This window comes from Lepisosteus platostomus, chromosome 10 (genome assembly GCF_059453375.1).
Source record: "Lepisosteus platostomus isolate fLepPlt1 chromosome 10, fLepPlt1.hap1, whole genome shotgun sequence".
Lineage (NCBI taxonomy): Eukaryota > Metazoa > Chordata > Actinopteri > Semionotiformes > Lepisosteidae > Lepisosteus > Lepisosteus platostomus.
This window is the reverse complement of record NC_142620.1, coordinates 31,342,610-31,361,780: the sequence shown is the minus strand read 5'-3', so window position 1 is coordinate 31,361,780 and position 19,171 is coordinate 31,342,610. Positions and strand designations below refer to the sequence as shown.

The 19,171-nt window shown below is 36.8% G+C and overlaps 1 protein-coding gene across 1 annotated transcript in view; it reads left to right on the top strand.

Moving 5' to 3' along the window:
- mid2 (midline 2) overlaps window positions 1-19,171 on the top strand; it is a 511,887-nt gene that overhangs the window by 176,068 nt on the left and 316,648 nt on the right. The gene's annotated exons all lie outside the window — the stretch shown is intronic.

Sequence of the window (19,171 nt, the reverse complement as noted above, 5' to 3'; positions counted from 1 at the left end):
ACCTTTTTCACTGTTAACATCTTGTAGCAACTTTGCGACAAAATATACACTCTGACAGTTCATCCTGCTACCAACATTAAATAAAACAAATCTTAAGATTTCTATATTTATGTCTTTATTTAGTGGTTTCATTCGAAGCTTACAATGTTTAGGGAGAAATGGAATACTGGTGCGTATTTTTTTCTTTAAAGTACCGAGACCAGCCATATACTGTATGTTTATGTTAAGATTTCCCTTCAGTGGTAAAATTAGATATGAATATTCAATACTTAAACGGGCACAGTTAAGACATTAAATATACATATACATATTGTATACAGTACAGTTTGCATACGGTAATATGTTTATGTTACGCGATTAAAAAATAAATAAATAAAACTGGAAGGTCCAGCACCACCATTATGTTTATATGGTTGTTTTTGTTGGTTGGTTGTTATTATGGTTATTAATAATACGATCTATAGTTGAAATCTGAGCCTAAATAAAAAGAAAAAGCAAGTGATTAGGTTTATGAGCAATCTAATTTCTTATTCGTTTAAAACGCTATATAAAATAAAGTTTATTATTAATTTGCTGGACAGAGCGGTGAACATTATTATGCATAAGACAAAGATAACGATCCTGATCAGTTTAGAAATCTGTGTACGCTGTAAGGTTTTTACTTCTTAAACTTTTAAAATACACGTTTTGAATGGAAAGAAATCCTCTTCCTGGTATAGCACACCAGCACGTCTTTTTTCTCCAATCAGAGGGGTGTCAGATGGTGTCAGCCAATCACCATTCTGCGTTGGGTAGCAACGGGTGACTGTTCTCAGGCGGAAGATGTAAGCAGCTTAATGTTCGTGTTAAATATTTTTTTTAAATTCAATTAAACGGGCACAGTTAAGACATTAAATATACATATACATACTGTATACAGTACAGTTTGCATACGGTAATATGTTTATGTTACGCGATTAAAAAATAAATAAATAAAAATGAAAAGTCCAGTACCAGCTGGATTCGAACACCCAACCTACCAGCTGGTGGTCACGCACCTAGACCAGTAGGCTACAAGAGAGCTCACATGATCAGGCAGGCGAAACAGCCCTACATAGCTCTGCCGCAGTACACGGATATAATCATACCGTTATTAAATTATTGAGATATGCGATTCCATATTATATTCCCTTTTAATCAAATTCTAAAAGTATGCTTGTTGACTGCGGTTTCACGTTAGTTAAAGACTTCGAAGCTTACAATGTTTAGGGAGAAATGGAATACCGGTGTGTATTTTTCCTTGTGATATTTTAAGCTCTAGTTGAATGATAGGTGTCGCATTTTAAATCATTTTCGTAGCTAGAAATTATGAAACGCCCTGTTAAAAGCAAGGACGTTTTTATGCCCCGTTGAAGTAAAACAAAATGCCTGACAAAGTATGGCTTGGACAGATTCCAAGTGCTTGTACAAATGTGCTAAAGAAATTATACTTTGAGTATACAGCTTGTCCAAAGTCATCCATTATTAATACTATTAGTAATATCTTCAGTAAAGGCTTTGATGCATAAATATTTCTGATAAAGGTAGGTTGTGTACTTCTGTCCAACTGAGCAATCTTGCTTTCATAATATATACCAACATTTTAATGACTGATGATTAACATGCTGTAATACACAGTTCCAAATTAAAGGCTCAAATGCTGTACATGAGAGGTTAAGCTCCCCCTGGCGGTTTTACAAGGCGACGCCGGATAGTTAGTCACGTGACACACGTGACACACGTGATACCGCGTGATACTGTGACACGCCCACCGGGGTATGCCGCGAAATACCTCACCCATTTTGAATGGCTGCATCTGTACATATTTCAGCTTCTGAATGAATTTATCAAAGAGAATGGCATCGACTGGATAAAATGTGTCGGAGTTTGTAAATACGGTGCTAGAGCGATGACAAGCTGAAACAGCATTGTAGTTGCACGAATTAGAGAGGTTGCTCCAGAAATGAATGGACGCATTGCAACATCCACCGCGAGACCTTTGCCATCAAGAAAATGCCTGACGATTTAATATCTGTTAGACTCTGTTGTGAATTGTATCAAGGCTCGAAAAATGACTTCACTTCTGCTTTGCTCTACTAAACAGGCTTACCCCTCTCACTGAAATGGTGCTTTTTTATTGTTTATTTTTGTTTGTTGTTGTTCCTGTTTTTTTCTGTAAAGCGCTTTGAGAAGCCGCCTTTAAAGGCACTATATCAAATAAAGTGCATTATTATAATATGTATGGTATGTGTGTGAGTGTGTGCACACATGTGCGCTCATATTGGTCATTGAGATTTTCTGGGGTTCCTATGAAAAGAGGACTTGTAGGTGGTATTGGATGCTTTGATTTGATCAGGGGCGGTACTTGGTCGAATAAGTTTGAGAACCTCTGCCCTAGAGCAACAAAAATAAAAAAGGTTTTCTTTACACTTGTTATATAAATCACATTTTTAGCTTCTTTCTTATTCATTTCCTTTCCAAAAATGTACCACAACAGAATACAATATCTAATGCTATTTTATTATATAATAATAAAAAATAGAAAACATAGCATGCTGTTTAGGAGTTTAAGAAGTCTGTGATTTAGATATTGAAAGTGTTTTGTTTGGCCTGATTCAGCAGTTAAGGTCTTTATGGTGGGTCAGCACTTTGTCTCTACAGCAGACAGAATGGCTTTGCAAACTTGGCTTCGGAGTGCAGAGCAAGCTAATATGATACTGCCTCCCCACTAAAAAGGAATTTCTGTACAGATGCTTCTAGATAAACTGGGAAACACTGAAATTGTTTTTCCAATAGATTGAAAATCTATAATGTGAGAGAAATAAGTGTTTTAATCCCTTATGTTGAAACAGTAAACAAAACGAATAATTACATTTCCTTATGTACATATCCAGCCATTCAGATTATGCATCAGAATAAGGTTCTGACTCTGTGGTTATTAAAAATCCCAGAAAGTTTCTTGAAATGAGTAGGGGGGTTGACCGACAGGGGCACTCGTGGTGCGTTGGTCGGTCGTAGAAAGATTTAAATGTCTTTACTGTGCCTGTTTTAGTATTGAATATTTATATGGAATTTTACCACTGAAGGGAAATCTTAGTAGCTGAGCATAAAAAGAATAGGTGCATAACGTGTGTGAAGGCCATAAACTATATTAATTTTGTTACATAAACATACAGTATTACAGTATATTGCTGGTCTCGGTACTTTAAAGAAAAAATACACACCAGTATTCCATTTCTCCCTAAACATTTTAAGCATCGAAGTTTTTAACTAACATGTGAAATAACGTGTATAAAAAGTGGTAGTTTTAAGCTTTTCTGCTAATATAATATGGAATCGCATATCTAAAGAAATTAATAACGATATAATTATATTCTTATACTGCAACACAGTAGTACACGCTGTACAATGTCTGTTGATTCTGTATGTGTAGGGCTGTTTCACCTCTCCTCATGTGACCTTGCGGGTGGTACTGTGGTCTATGTTAATTAATTGACTTTTTATATTTCTAAATATCACAACATGTTCGAATTTAAGTCATTTTTAATAACAATGAATAGTCACCTTCTTTCCTTCTGACAACAGTCCCTGCTTCTGCTTCCTGCTTCTATCGTGTGTATGTTGGGGTGGGGGGGGATCCCTTTAGATCTCCCATAAGATTTAAAGGGATATTAATGATATCTTCAGTGTTGCATCTTCCCAGTGTAGCTGATCTTTTGCTGCCTGGTTAAACTATCACAAAGTTTTAGAGAATTTAACATTTCTATTATCAACAAATTGTAAATACGACATTTACATTGGCATTATTAATTTTTCACTTGAGTGTATGGAGGATTGTCAGCTGTCACTGAGAGCAGATCCCCCCCTCTTAGGGGCTGTACAGTATGCGTTACAATATAAACTACAATATTATATTGATTTCAATCGCATTTTGATTTAAATCGCAAACGCGTGTTTAATTATATGTATTTTTTTATTCACAATCAGACAAATGCAACATAAATTGTTATCTTAGATTGTAATAGTTTTTATTTTTTAAATACAATTTAGAAAAGTGTAATCTATACTAAAAAGCTGTATTTATTTAATACCACTTGATACTTATATTAATGGAGTTTAGTTGATACTGTTTAAACTTTTAATTATTTTAAATTGTATTACAGCATTGTACACATGCTTAAACAGAGAAGAGAGAAAATGCAAGCCTTCTTCAGGTGAAGGTCGCTGACTTTCATCTAAAATCTTGCTTCAATCCTTCTAAACTAAAAATTAGACACAAGAAGAGAAGAGGCTCTGGTGAAATTTCTCTTTTTTAATTTTTTTTTCTTGGAAAAACATCTTACCAGCTGCAATCCGGGCACAGAAGGATTAAAAGAAGTGAGACAGGCTAGGGGGAGAGTGAGTTCTAAATAAAGAGGTATCCAGGTAACAGTGAAACGGGCGGACAGTCTGGGGAGATTGCCCGTTTTCCTTGTAAATAGTTCCCTGGTTACGCACTGCTTCGCAATATCTTCGCAAAGGAACCAGTGCGAATTGTAATAATAATTAAATGACTGCGGGCACTTTCCACCCCCTCTGACAGCAGGAACATTCCTGCAGTATTCTTAGCTCAGCAGCTCATTACAATATAGGGTGTTCAAACAATTTTTTTTTTACACAGTGACACAGCGTCACGTTGTGAATCTGTTTTTCCGTGTTTACAAAGAAAGTGGAATACAGTGATACTACCTGCTATATAGATACATATGTTTAGATATTTAGACCTGGCCCGGCACTGAGAGAAGGAGGAGGCGCGGAGCTCAGCAGTACAGAACGAACGCGGTGCTGCCTGGAGCGCTTAATGGCACCAATCGCGTCTGTATGTATAACTTAGTTTTTAAAATTAATCAAGCAATATGAAGCATCTCTTATTACTTTTAAGTCCCTTAATTATCATTAAGCACAGCTTTCTTACCACTTAGACTACTTTTTGATACCATCCTTAGGCAAAGCAGAAACTTGTTGTACTTTCTAATAATATTACAAGTGGAAAGATTACAGATTTTAATCGTCTTTAATTTTGTTACATTATACATTTTAGAAACGTTTCATCTATACAAACACCACAAAACTATTCTCGATTGTATTTCTGAATATTATGTTACACTTAGTACACTGTTTTAAATACATCTAATTAAGAAAGTTAGGTAATCAATAATATTAAAGTTAGCACTGTAATAAGTTGTTGCACTTTCCCCTCATCTTGTAAAAATATTTTTTCATTGTTCAAATATACATTAAATCTGACTATCATATAATAAGTTAAATATAAAACTAAAGAAAAAATAGGGTAAAATATAATTCAAAATATTTTGCTAACAATGTTAACTGCTTATAAATAATAAAATGTATTAACTAGGGAGTAGGATGGCACAGTTGTTAGTATGCTTTTTGTTGTGTTTCTTTTTCATAAATACAACAGTAGTACCTGATGTCTCAGTGGCTTTCAAAATTAAATTAAGCATGCAAACCTGTGAACTAGAAAGATAACAAAGATATCTACCGATTTCTAATGGTGGCGAAGTGGTTAGCATTGTTATCTTGCAGCACTGGGGTCCTAGGTTCAATTCCTGCCATCCTGTGTGGGGTTTGCATGTTCCCTTTGGGTTACATGGTTTTCCTCCATATGTGTGATATTACTCCCTCTCGCACTCCAAAACATACTGGTAAGTTAAATGGTTGATGGGAAAACTGGCCCTGGTGTGTGTGTGTTTGTGTCTGTCTGTCCTGTGATGGACTGGCGCTATGTCCAGGGTGTATTCTGCCTTGTGTCCGTTGCTTACTGGGATAGGCTCCAAATCCTCTGTACTGGATAAAGAGATTAGAAAATGGATGGAAGTAAAGGCACTGTGTGGATGGAACTATACACAGTGTTAGAAACCCACTATGAAATGGCAGCATCTCACTGAGAATAAAATATTTTATAGTGCTGGCTTAAGAAAACAGCCTTTCCACCTCTCTTGCACATCAGTATCCATACCTAGTTATTTTAACAAATTGCCTCTAATTATAAACATCTTAATATGCTGGCTCTGTGGATCAGCATCAGCTATGTTTGCCCATTCCTTCAATTCATGTGCATCCAACACACAGTTCAATGCTAGCAACTACACAAAATCTAAAATACAATCCTCATTTCAGTATCTATGTAAACATACAGTCTGTTAACTTCATCATCTTCATCAAAAGTATGCCTAACCCCATTAGGAAGTGTTCTTGTTATCAGTGTATTCCTCAACTTTCCCAAAATTATCTTTTTCTTAGCAGCATCTCTAGTCTTTTATCCTGCAATAACTCAGCCAACACCTAAATCCCCAAAAGCTGCTTGTGTTAATTTCTTTAAATCACAAATATCATATGTAAATACTGGCCATGTAATACTCTGCATCGTGGAATAATAGTTTATTTTAAAGGGAACTAGAGAAATTAGGAACTAGTAAACCAAGAAAGGCTTTTTTTTCTAGAATTAATAAATGCACATCCTGTTCACTGGGGAAATTAAATCCACACTGAGCAATCTTCAATATGTTCAGAATATGACAGCGAGAATCCTAACAGGGATGCATTACACCTGTCTTCAAGTCCTTGCACTGGCTTCCTATCAGGTTTAGAGTCAACCCTCAAAATCCTCATCCTCATTCATTACCTACTGTATATGGCTTATTATCTGTCTACTCCCCACCTTTGTCCATCTGACTCTGGTCTTCTAGCTGTCCTCAAGAACATCTACATTCTGTGGGTGACAGGACCTTCTCTAGCTGCACCCCAGAGCTCTCGATTTGTATCCCCAGTGATATCAATCACGTACCCTGAGTGCATTTAAATCTAACCTCTAAACCTTTCTTTTCAGAAGACTTGTATCTGCTTCATTTTCTAATTTTGGTAGCACCTCTAACTGCTTGTCTTTCTTATATGTATTTACTTTGTAATTTGTGGTCCTTTTAACTGTTTTTACATCTACTGTATTGCTTTGAGATGCCACTTTTTAAGGTGAATAATAAAATAAAGTTTTTTTATTATTGTTATAGAGAAACATGATCAGATTTTCCCTGGATCAGAAAAAAAGATGTAAAGTATACTAGTTTGTCACTCTTCTCATTCCCTCTTTGCTCTTTCCCTTGTACACTAATTAATAGCAGTAAATACTGATGTTTTGCTCCCTCTTACCACAAAAATATATATGTATTGTAGCTGGGATTAACTTTATTTCGTACGCGCAGCTACTGCGATTCGGACATGGAACGGTTAAAGATGGCAACAAATCAGGCACCCAGAGGGGGGGGGGGTGTCTTCCTGCCTCCATAACTAAAAAGCCAAATAGGAGTGGCTTAACCGACATACACAGTCGTGTAACTGACAGTTTGAGGTAGCCTATCGTGTAAATTTTGCTTTGTTGCTGATAGGTTAAGCTTTCGAAACTCAGCCCCAAAGTCATGTGACTAATTTTTTGCCCTGTTTCGTTGGTTAAACGCAATGATCACAAGCACCACCATGGTAACTGGGATGTGTAGTTTTTAATTCAGTTTGAATTATAACTGTACGTACTGTCTTCATATTTGGCCAGGGCTTTAAAGAGAGGGCGCACCAAAAAATTTAGGTGCCATCGTCTCCGCTTTAAAGGTACCACCGTGCTGGAAGAATTTAACCTCAGAATGTTTGCCCAGCGTACTAATACAGACACATCCCGGAATTTTGACTTCGCTCTGTAATGAAGAAATTTTAAAGACTACTTCTTAGCATAGATAAAAAAGCTTGGATTCCCATGGACAGTATCTTATACACATATCTTTTTCTGTTGTCTTTGTTGATCTCTTGAGGATCCTTGTGATATTTTGAGATCTCGTTGAATGATAAGTGTCGCAGTTTAAATAATTTTCATTGTTAGAAATTATGAAACGCTCTGTTAAAAGCAAGGGAGTTTTTATATCTGTTATAGTAATAGAAAATGCCCGAGAAACTAGGGATTGAACAGTTTTTCAGTGCTTGTACAATCGATGGAAATGTTCAAATAAATGTGCTAAAGAAATAAACAAAAAAGTTATTCCTTTATCATATTGGCTAGCTAATGTCCCATCCTTGTTAGTTAGATCAAGGAAATGCTGTGGTGGGTGTTACTTTTTGTCTATGAAAAAATAAAGTCTTTTCATTTAAAATGACGGTTGCAAATAGTGTAGACCAGCATAATACTTTGAGTTTTACTGGTGGAGCTCATAGAGCTGTGTCTGGATATCTTGGTCAAATATTCGGCACACGGCTGGGCAGCTTGTTCCCCCCTCCCGCTGAAGAATCAACCCCTTCTACTTAAAAAATACCTGACTTGCGTAGTTAAAAGCTGCCTTTATTTTCTTCTCCGTCACCACCTGCCAGCGAACTCTCCCGCACCCCGACCAGAGAGAGACACACGATGAGCCCTGCTAATAAAGCACCTTGAATTTAATTTGAATTGAGAGAGAGAGAAAGGGGGGGAGAGAAACACCCAGGGGTGCAGAACCAGGGAACTATTTACATATTAAAACTATTTCCCAAATTTAATATGTGCTTTTCTATATTTATTGTCAATTAATTGTCCATAATATTGCTATTCTATTTTTTCAAATGAATGTTTGTTAAAAGAAAAGTCATGGCACTGGCTGGATTTGAACACACAACCTCTGGTTTAGGAGTTAGGGACATAGACCACAGTACCACCGGCAAGGTCACTTGAGGAGAGGTGAAACAGCCGTACACAAACAGTATCAACAGACATTGTACAGCGTGTACTATTCTTGTGTTGTGGTACATGAATATAATTATATAGTTATTAATTTCTTTAGATATGCGATTCCATATTATATTCCCTATTAATCAAATTCTAAAAGTATGCTTGTTGACTCCGGTATCGAGCGTAATCGCAGAAAAGCTTAAAACTACCGCTTTTTATACACGTTATTTCACATGTTAGTTAAAGACTTTGATGTTTAAAATGTTTAGGGAGAAATGGAATACTGGTGTGTATTTTTTCTTTAAAGTACCGATTCCTGGAATCTGACTGGCTGACACCCTTCTGAATCTCTGGTATACGGAAAAAAAAGCGTAGATAAAAAAGCTTGGATTCTCATGTATCTGATACAAGTATCTTTTAATACAGTCTTTGCTGTGCTCTTGAGGATCCTTGTGATATTTTGAGCTCTGGTTGAATGATAAGTGTTTAAATAATTTTCGTTGTTAGAAATTATTAAATGCTCTGTTAAAAGCAAGGGAGTTTTTATGTCTGTTATAGTAAAAGAAAATGCCCGACAAAGTAGGGCTTGGACAGATTCCAAGTGTTTGTACAATCGTTGGAAATGTTCAAATAAATGTGCTAAAGAAATAAACAAAAAAAGTCATTTATTCCTTTATCATATTGGCTAGCTACTGTCCTCTCTTTTCTAGTTACATGTGGCTGTGTTTCTGTGTTGCGTAGCAATGAGGGACTATATTCTCAGGCGGAGGAATGTAAACAGATTAATTTTCATGTTAAATAATTTTTTAAAATTAAAATTCATTCTATACAGCATATTTGGGGACCATTTCATAAAACTTTGATGCTTAAAATGTTTAGGGAGAAATGGAAAACTGGTGTGTATTCTTTCTTTAAACTACCAAGACCAGCTATATACGGTACAGTTTACATACAGAAATATGTTTATATTCCTAAATCAATATCGTTTATGACCTTCAGATTCGTTATGCTCCTCTTCTTTTTATGCTCAGCTACTAAAATTTGCCTTTAGTTGTAAAATTCCATATAAATATTCAATACTAAGCAGATTAAAATGTGCACCATAAAGACATGATTAAATCTTTCTACGACCGACCAACGCACCACGAGCGCCCCTGTCAGTCATTTTGGCCAGCCAATCACGTACCGCGGTATGACGTAGCCAAATGCCTGCAGTACGTGTTTGCGCCGCGCACTTTGAATGGCTGCATCTGTACAAATTCTTTGGCCTGGCAATCTACCTGAATGCTGAACTATTGCGTCTTTTTACACTTGTAAAAAAGAAGCTTCCAATGTTAATGCAACACGGAAGACATTATTAATAATGTAGTGCTCTTGGGCTCATGTGGGTATGCAGCTGAAATGTCACCGTTTAAACGAATAAGAAATTACAGTAGATTGCTCATAAATCCAATCACTTATTCTACATAAACACAACGTAATTGCTCTCTGAAAATGCTCTTTTTCCTGTTTGTTTAAAGTTATACTAGGCAGTGATGGACGGTGTGCTATTTTGTCAACAACCTGCTAATCTGTTTAACACCTGTAGAATGCGTGTTGCATTTACAAAATGAAAGTGTTTCAAATGTTTAATGAAGAAGTAAAAAGACTCAAACTACAGTATGGAAAAACGAGTGTTAAGTAAAAAAAGAGGGCATTTGATTGCTGGTTATTTTATATTTATTTTTAAAAATGAAATAAAAAATAAGATAAAATGACGTGTTCCTGCCTAACTCAAAACATTGTGTGACTTTAAAAGTTATAAAAAATGGTTTAGATAGCAGAAAGTCACCTTGCTCTTACAAGCGGCTTACTAACAATACAACTTTTTCAGTGAAAAAAATGACCGTGGGCACTTTTCCTCCCCCCCTTACCCTATTCTACTTGTACATGAGAATATACTGTAGGGGGGGAGGAAAAGTGCCCGTGGTTATTTTGATATGTACAGTGTGCTCAAGAATTATTGGCACCCTTGATAAAGATGAACAAAAAAAGACATACAATAAAAAGAAAAGACAAATACAAAATGCATTAAAAAATAGAAAATAATGTCACCAACTCCTTTTAAATTAGTGTTATCAAAACAAATAGCCATTTGCAGATTAAGGGTAGATTTTAGAAAACACTCTTGCTGTTCCTGCAATTAAAATTAGTGATCAATTTTTGATCCATTGAGTGGATTAATGACGTATTGAATGGTGGTATAAACTCAACTTTAAAGTTAGGATATACAGATGTAGCCATTCAGAATGTGCAGTAAAAACCTGTACCTCGGGTTTTGGGCTACAGGTACGTGATTTGCTGGCCAAATATGATATAGCGCCTTGTTTTTTTGGGGTCATGATGTCACTCAGCCCCCCAACAACGTCGTAGGGGAACTGGACTGGTCTCATTTCTGAGTGCTGCATTTGTGCCGGTTTGTGCCATTCAAAGTAACTTCCCAGCTGCTTTCTTTCCTTAGATATAACATCTTCTTTTTCAGGGGGTGACGTCACTCAGCCTCTCTACAACGTCGTAGAGGAACCAGACTGTCTCAATCGTTAGTGCTACGTTTGTGCCAGTTTGTGCCGTTGAAAATAGCGTTTGTTCAGCTTTCATTCCCGATATATAGCCCCTTGTTTTTCCGGTGATCACATGACCATGCACAGTGACTTTGACTTCCAGTAACCCCATCTGCCGCCGAGTTCAAGAGCTCTGTTTCCAGCGCGAGAGTAACAATTCTGCAACTTTGTTCCTCTGTTTGCCCGGGCGGGGGGCGGCAGTGGATTTTGCATTTTATATCATTTTCTTCTATGCGTTTGTGTGAACAGGAAAATTAAATTTGTCCCCAATATCATACCCGAATCAGAACTGCGGGTGTAGCTTTAAAAAGCTAACATTAGCAAACAATTGTATGTTCTTACGAAGAGGCTTTAACAAACACGTCACACGTTTAGTCACGGCACAAACCGACACAAGCGTAGCACTAACGAATGAGGTGGGTTTCATCGTTTGTGTTGTCTGTAGGGGGGCAACATCACAGAGCTCTATTATGCATGTTTAATACACTTAATATGAAATATCAATAAGGAATTTTACAACAAAAGGGAATATTGGCAGCTGAACTTAACAGTAACAGGAGCATAATGTCTTTGCACATCGTATTGTCTAAATATATTATGAATAATGTATATGTCTGTTAGTGGTAGCTTAAAAAAAGGTACACAACAGTATTCCACTTTCTTCATAAAGATTTTCTGCATCAAAGTCTTAAACTCAGTCACTTAATGTGGTTAGTCAGGAAAGGTTTTGATGTGCTTATTCTGACTACATAAAGATTTTATATACTTAATGTTTTAACCTTTTCAATGAATTCTTGCTGTCTACGTTTTAAAATCCGCTTAATATGGAATATAATATGGAATCGAATAACTAAAGAAATTAATAACAATGTTAATTTAATGATCTAAATATATTTATTTATGAAGCAGGTAGTCCACTTTCTTTGTAATTGTAAATGTTTCATTTTTTCTTTAACTCATTCACCCATGATTACTTTCAAGCCTTTACAATTACAATTACAAGCCTTACAATAAGGGTTAAAACAAAACTGTATATGTTATAATTATAATCGAGAATAACAAAATAGTATTAAAGACACCGCTGAAACTATAGTAATGTATCTGATCATTTTTAATAGAATTAATTTATTAATAATACATAATAATTTCAAACTTCTTGTATCTTTGTCCTTTGCTTTCTCTGGTTTTCATAAAATTGTTTTTTCTTATTAAAATGCCTATTTATGAGACACGATGTTTCAGATGTCAATAACTTTGGGAAAACATGACACAGAGCCTTCAAACCACAAGCATTTTGAAGATCGCAATTTCAGAAAATTTTCACAGCTTTTATTTAAACAATATCTAGTACCTGGTTGCATTTTTAGAAACCTTATTTTGAATAAAGCGGATCCCAGGTGTAAGTGAGTTCATAACGCTGATACTACATTTTTTATGCATCAGTTGAAGCCTTCTGAAATCTCTCAAAAATGTAAAAAATTTAACATAATATTGTATGGCATGTTGGGCAACTGATTCTATTAATTTTTAAAGAAAATAAAAAATAAGAAACAATAAAATGTCCCTGCCTAAATAAGACATTGCATGATTTTAAAAGCCAGAAAAAATGGGCTTAGATAGTTAACACTTTTCTGCACAAAAAACAGGTGATTGCTCTTCCTCGTGAGCAGCTTAGAATTACTGGCAATGAATGGCAGTGTGTTCATATATTGTATAAATATACTGTATACTGTAGTAGTTCAAGTGGGTAGCTGCGTCAGCATGCGTAGGCTGCAACGGAACAAGTAACAGGTTTATTCTATGCTGAAAAGAGAAGAGAGAAAACACAACGTTTCGGCTGTGGAGCCTTCACCTGAAGAAGACTCCATGGCTGAAACGTTGTTTTTTCTTTCTTCTCTTTTCAGCATGGAATAAACCGTTTATTGTTCCTTTACTGTATACAGTATCATACCGTATGGTTTTAAAGCCACTACAGTACAGTATGTGTGAAATATTTTTCTTAATCAAAATTGTTACATTTCTTGTTGCAAAATTTGTAAAATACTGATTATCCTGATCAACAAGCTATAATAATAAACTATTTTTATACATCCAGCAAAATATTCCCAAAAGGATCACTCTAAAGGTTAATTACAAGATGAAAAGACAAGACTCAATGTGCCTTCTCTATAACTCTTTAGCTTACAGCTCATCCATGATCATTCATTATTCATATTATTAATAATATATTCCGCATCGCATTTCAATGGGAACATTTTTACAAATATAAAAAGAGGTGATATACAACGTGTCTCCTCTATAACTCTTCAGTTTACAGAATAATTCTCACAGGGCCACACAACATTGTCACAACATAGTAAACAACAGCCACTGTCTCCACTGTCATGGTAGTTTCAACATATTGATAAGCTGTTCTCCAGTTACTGACAATTGTAAAAATAACCCTTCTTCCCTCCATTGTTTAATTTAAAGAATTCTGTGAATAAATCCTTAATCATGAAACAAATCACTTTTAATAATTCATCAAGATACACACACTTACGCCAGAGCCAATTTTGCCAGAAACAACCTCCCTGTAGGTTAATGAGACACTGATTAATGAGACAGTATAGCGAATGGTATAATAAATGCATATTTCTTTGTTTTGTATCTCTTCATGTTTGTATCTTTTGATATATATTCTACATCTTGGTAACCGTCACAATAAGATCTGCCATTTGTATCCAGACATAATGGATATTTATAAATACATAAAATTGTGCATATGCATATTAGTAAATGTATTGCGTGTATTTGAACCTACGTGTGTGTGTATTGCTGATTGTTCTGACGATTGATTCCCTAATAGCCATAAAGAACCACCTCGCAATTTACTGTTACAATTAATGAATTGTCCCAGTAAATTCACAAAACTCCTACACTTCTTTCTAATTGACCACTTTATTTTTAAGAAACAAAATTCACCTTTTATTTGGTGAAAAGGAAGTTTGTAAATAGAAAGTGTGAAAAGTAGCTAAACATTCTTTGGTTGTTCTTTGGTTATAGCATTAGCATCAAAAGATCAAATAATGTGCCTGCAATTATTCTTTCATACTGTTGCTAGATAAAAAAGGCATAGTAGCAAAGACAAATATTGTATCTTGTACACTTAAATGCAAAAATTCTTCCTCATTCCCCCTTTTTGTCCTTTCAAGGACATCTACACTCTATTCTCATATCTCTTAGAGCACACATTTCCAAAAAAGTGAGCATATTTTCTTTAAGCATACGACTTTAACAATAATAATAGCCAAAATCACAATCCCATAGAAGATATACTACACTAAGGTAGAGTATAAATTCTTCAACCAGCTACCAATTCCCCAATCATCAGGATTATAGTTGTGATATTTCTTACGCTCTTCCTCTATATGCTCAGCCAGGTTGCTTAAATGTTCAGAATTATATGAATTATATGAAATATAGGTGCAACACTCGGAGCCTATCACAGCACACTGCCTTGGGCAGCGAAAAGGTAGTCCAGTGCCATACGATTCTGCATTGAAATTCTCCTCAGTGCCACCAATGCCATGTTTATTGATCAGAATGATCAGAGATCCTCGGCTGTCTCATTTACCAATCTCTCCAATGAAAGCCATGTTTATAGCTTCACTGGCCAACTTTTCTACTCCATAAGGCAGAAAGGCGATAGCAAAGAACCTTTCAGTTTACATGATCTTGCTTTTCTGGCAAGCAGGCTTAGACTGGAAGGGGCTGTGCTTCTGTGACCTGATATGGGGTACCACATACCCTAGATAACACAATCCCAACTGTCCCTTGGGTAGTCAGATTTAGGCATGCTCCCCTCAAATCCAAAAAGTACCATTTAGGGGTGGCTGAGGTGCGAATTTAAAGCTAGTCAACTTAAAGGTCATATTATTTAAGATAATATACCATATCGAAAGGTGACTTCTTCTCTGCCTGTTATTGAGGTGTCGTCTTTCTCACTTGTTGCACTTGTTGTCTCATAAGTCTCTATTTCATATGCATGTGGAAGAATGGCTTGAAACCACCAAATTTAAAAATAGGTATCTAAAGATGGTGTTTTAACCCTGAAACAAACAGGTTACTACGACATATTCGGAGCGAACGATAAGACAACAACACATCCCCGTATGGTTATTAGTCATATCTAAGTTACAGACTAGACAAAAGTTAGTTCCTTTCATATGTTCTGGGCACACAGCCAGCTTACCACATACATGTCCTCTTATCCTACTGACCAAGGACAGGCAGCACATTTATATATTTATATATTTGGGCGCAAAGCCGACTTCAAGCCACTAGACTGCATAGTTTGCAAAAATACAAAAACGATATTATTATCTCAATTCCCAGGTGTCTCCCTTATCTCTTCACTTCACGGATACTAATACACGACAATACATTTATTAATACATAAAATGTGCATATAAACATAACAGATCTTATAGTGAAGGTTAGCATAATACAAAAGGTATATATTCAATTACGAAGAGTTACAAATACCAAGAGGGACAAACATTCAGTATACCATTCATTTATATTGTTTCGTTAATGAGCTTTGATTACAACTTCTACACTAGATACTCGCAAGCAAGTACGTCACTCAGAGGAATTAAATTGATATCAATTGAATTGAATTGAATATCAATTGAATTCTTGAGCTGTAATGCAGAATGTTGAATACTCATCCAATCTGTGTGGATTCAGATCTCCCGCGGACACAAGGGAACAGCAGCAGGCTGTTGCTAAGTCCAATCGGCGTCCTGTGGCCAGGCAGTGCTGGTTCGGCATGAGGTGGGGGAGAAGGAGGGAGAGATTCCTGCTGCGACGCTGGCAGTGGGCTCTCTGAAGACCGGCTAGTTAGTCCTGGCTTACTAGCAGTTTGTGCACATGGAAAGTGACTGTGGGTCCAAGCAAGTCACACTCTTTAGACTGGAAGAAGTACGGTTCGTTCCCGATGTAACGCTAGTCCTGAATCCTGAGATTCAGCTGTCCACAGTTCCGACCGTAGTTCACTCGTTGATCAGGTGAGTGTTTGCGGTGGGTTCATGAGGCTTGCTCCTTGGCTAACCTCGGGTGGATCCTTCTCGACTCTGGGCCCTGTGCTGCGTGTTTTATCCAGAGGAACTACGGCCGTTGATTGGTTGAATGTTCCATGGGCATTTGAGACCCACGTGGGATTACCCTGCCCTACCAGTTCCTGATTGGCTGATCGAGGTGGAGGATGAGTAACCATGCTCTCTGACATTAGGGTTATAAACAACCTGGGATGCGACTCTCCCAAGGAATCTCCCAGACAGTAAGGCGCCAAAGATGACCATTTATTAGGGTGGCTGGTGAATCTCAGCCTTGGGAGCTGTTTCTTATCAGGAAACTCTATCAGCTAGAAAAACACCTGAAATGTGAACCAAATGGAATGGCCTCTCTGTATCCAGCACCACTGAGATGAGGGAGAGAGAGACTGGCAAGGGAGCAGCAAACTTAATTCCCATATTTTTAATAAGCCTTGCCGCTACATCACCAACAGAGTTCTCAGACTCCTACTCTTCCAGGGCTGCTGGTCTGGCAGCTACATCTGCAGAGTTGTTCCCTTGAATTACTGGAAACATTTTCACTTACACTTTACCACAGCTACTTCAGTCGGCATCTGCAAAGCTTCTAACAGTTCAGAGACAAACCCAGCATTCTTAACTGGAGTCCGTGCCATGGTGAGAAAATCCCTATTACTCCACAGCCATCCAAAATTGTATGTATATATAGAATCTGGATAAATTGCTACAGTTTTCCATTTAGCATATTTACAAGCTTCAATTAAATCTTTTCATTCGGTTTGCTGGTTTAACACCAGATTACTCACAGTTTATACAGCCAGACAGGTAGCCGCACAACACACGAACACAGCCCCTTGGCCACCGCATCAAGGGGCCCTGAATAATAACTCACCAGGCGATGCCTACCTCCATGCTCCTGCACCAGCACAGCAGCTCACAACTCATTTCTTTCACTTACATACAGATTACATACAAATAATCCGTCTGAGGGAATCCAGCCGAGGGCCAGTGCCTGCAAGAAAGCTTGTTTCAAATAATTAAATTTTTTTGCTGCAGGGGTCAAGGCAATTATGTCTTTTTAGACTGCACTACCCCCTTTAAGCCAGTTTATCACTAGGCGAGCTCGTTCTGAGAAGGAATTCACCCTGGCTTTATAATGTAGTTAGTTTTATACCCTTTCTTTGTCAGAAGATCTAATACATGGAGAAGCCCGGCCTTAAGGATTCCCTCATCAGGTAAAACAATTACAATACCACAGAGCTCTATTGAGTTCACATAAATGCTATCTCATACAGTAATTCCTTATAAATGCAGCAGGGCATCCCAGCCCAATAGGTCTTGGGTGTCCCCCATCAATATCTGTAATTGAAACTTTATATCTTTTCCCAAGCATATTGTGACAGCTTGTATCTCCTTTAAACACAACCCTTTAAAACCCCCAACTCCTGTAGTCTCCAGCCACCCGTTAGAAAACTTTATATCACATCATTCTGCTGTATTAGTCGATAGACAGGACAGCTGTGCTCCTGTGTCCCCCAATAGGGGAACCTGAACACCATTTACTGCACACTGTAAGACTATTTATCTTTTATTAAATACTTAGATAAACTTAGGGCGGCTACAAAGGTGTTTCCTAGTTTAAATCTATTATTTCACCCAAAGGTCTCACTTCAGCTTCTGACATGTTCTTTAACTGTGAAATCAAGCCTCTTTTTTTACAATTTCTCCAAAAATGCCCTGCTTTTTTACTGTAATTGCACACTGGCTTATTAGCAGTTTTATCTTTGGGGTTTTGTCCCCCTTTTCCCACAGTGCCAATTACCGCCCCCCCTTCTGGATATGCCTGATCAATATAACTAACCCAGACCTAATTTCTTCCTTCAAGGGGAAGAAATTCCCATTATATCTGGGTATAATTTTGGGGCTGCACTATAATCGCGACAAACTGGTTGCCCCTTTTTCTCCTCATTGGGGAGTTTTTTTACCTCCCATTTGCAGCGCTTGCACTTTTGCATACATGCTTCACTCTATCTTCCTAGCTTTACGAGTTATTAAATCAAATCTGTCTTCACTCTCCATATTATCAGGAAAGTATAGTTATACATTCTTGGCAACATCAGGTTTTATCCAAATCAAGTAAATTTGTTTTATTACTGTGGAAGTATCTTCATACACTTCCTTTTCATCGGATATCCCAGAGTATACAGATGCAGCCATTCAAAACAAGTGGGGTATGCTGTGGTAGAACACGGTGGGTGTGTCGCAGTATACCACGCTGTACCATAAGCAAATTAGATTATGTTAATAGTATCTGGAATCACCTTGCAAAACCGCCAGGAGGAGCTAATAAAGCTTAACCTCTCAAGTAGAGCATTGGAGCTGTCACCAGAAAACATCCGGTTTCGAATCCTGATCACTGCTGAGGGACAATCTGTATTCAAATAATAATTTAAGTTGTATACTCTTTAGACTTTTAAATTTAAACTGTGTATTACAGCATGTTAATCATTATACATTAAAAAGTTGGTATATTTTATGAGCTCAGTTGGACAAAAGTACACAACCTACCACCTTTATCATAAATATTTTAATTATGCAGAAATATTTTATGCATCAAACTTTACTGAATATATTACTAATAGTATTAATAATGAATGACCTTGGACAAGCTGTAAACTCAAAGTATTACCCTGATCCACATTCTTTGTAACCGTCTTTGTAAATGAAAAGACTTAATT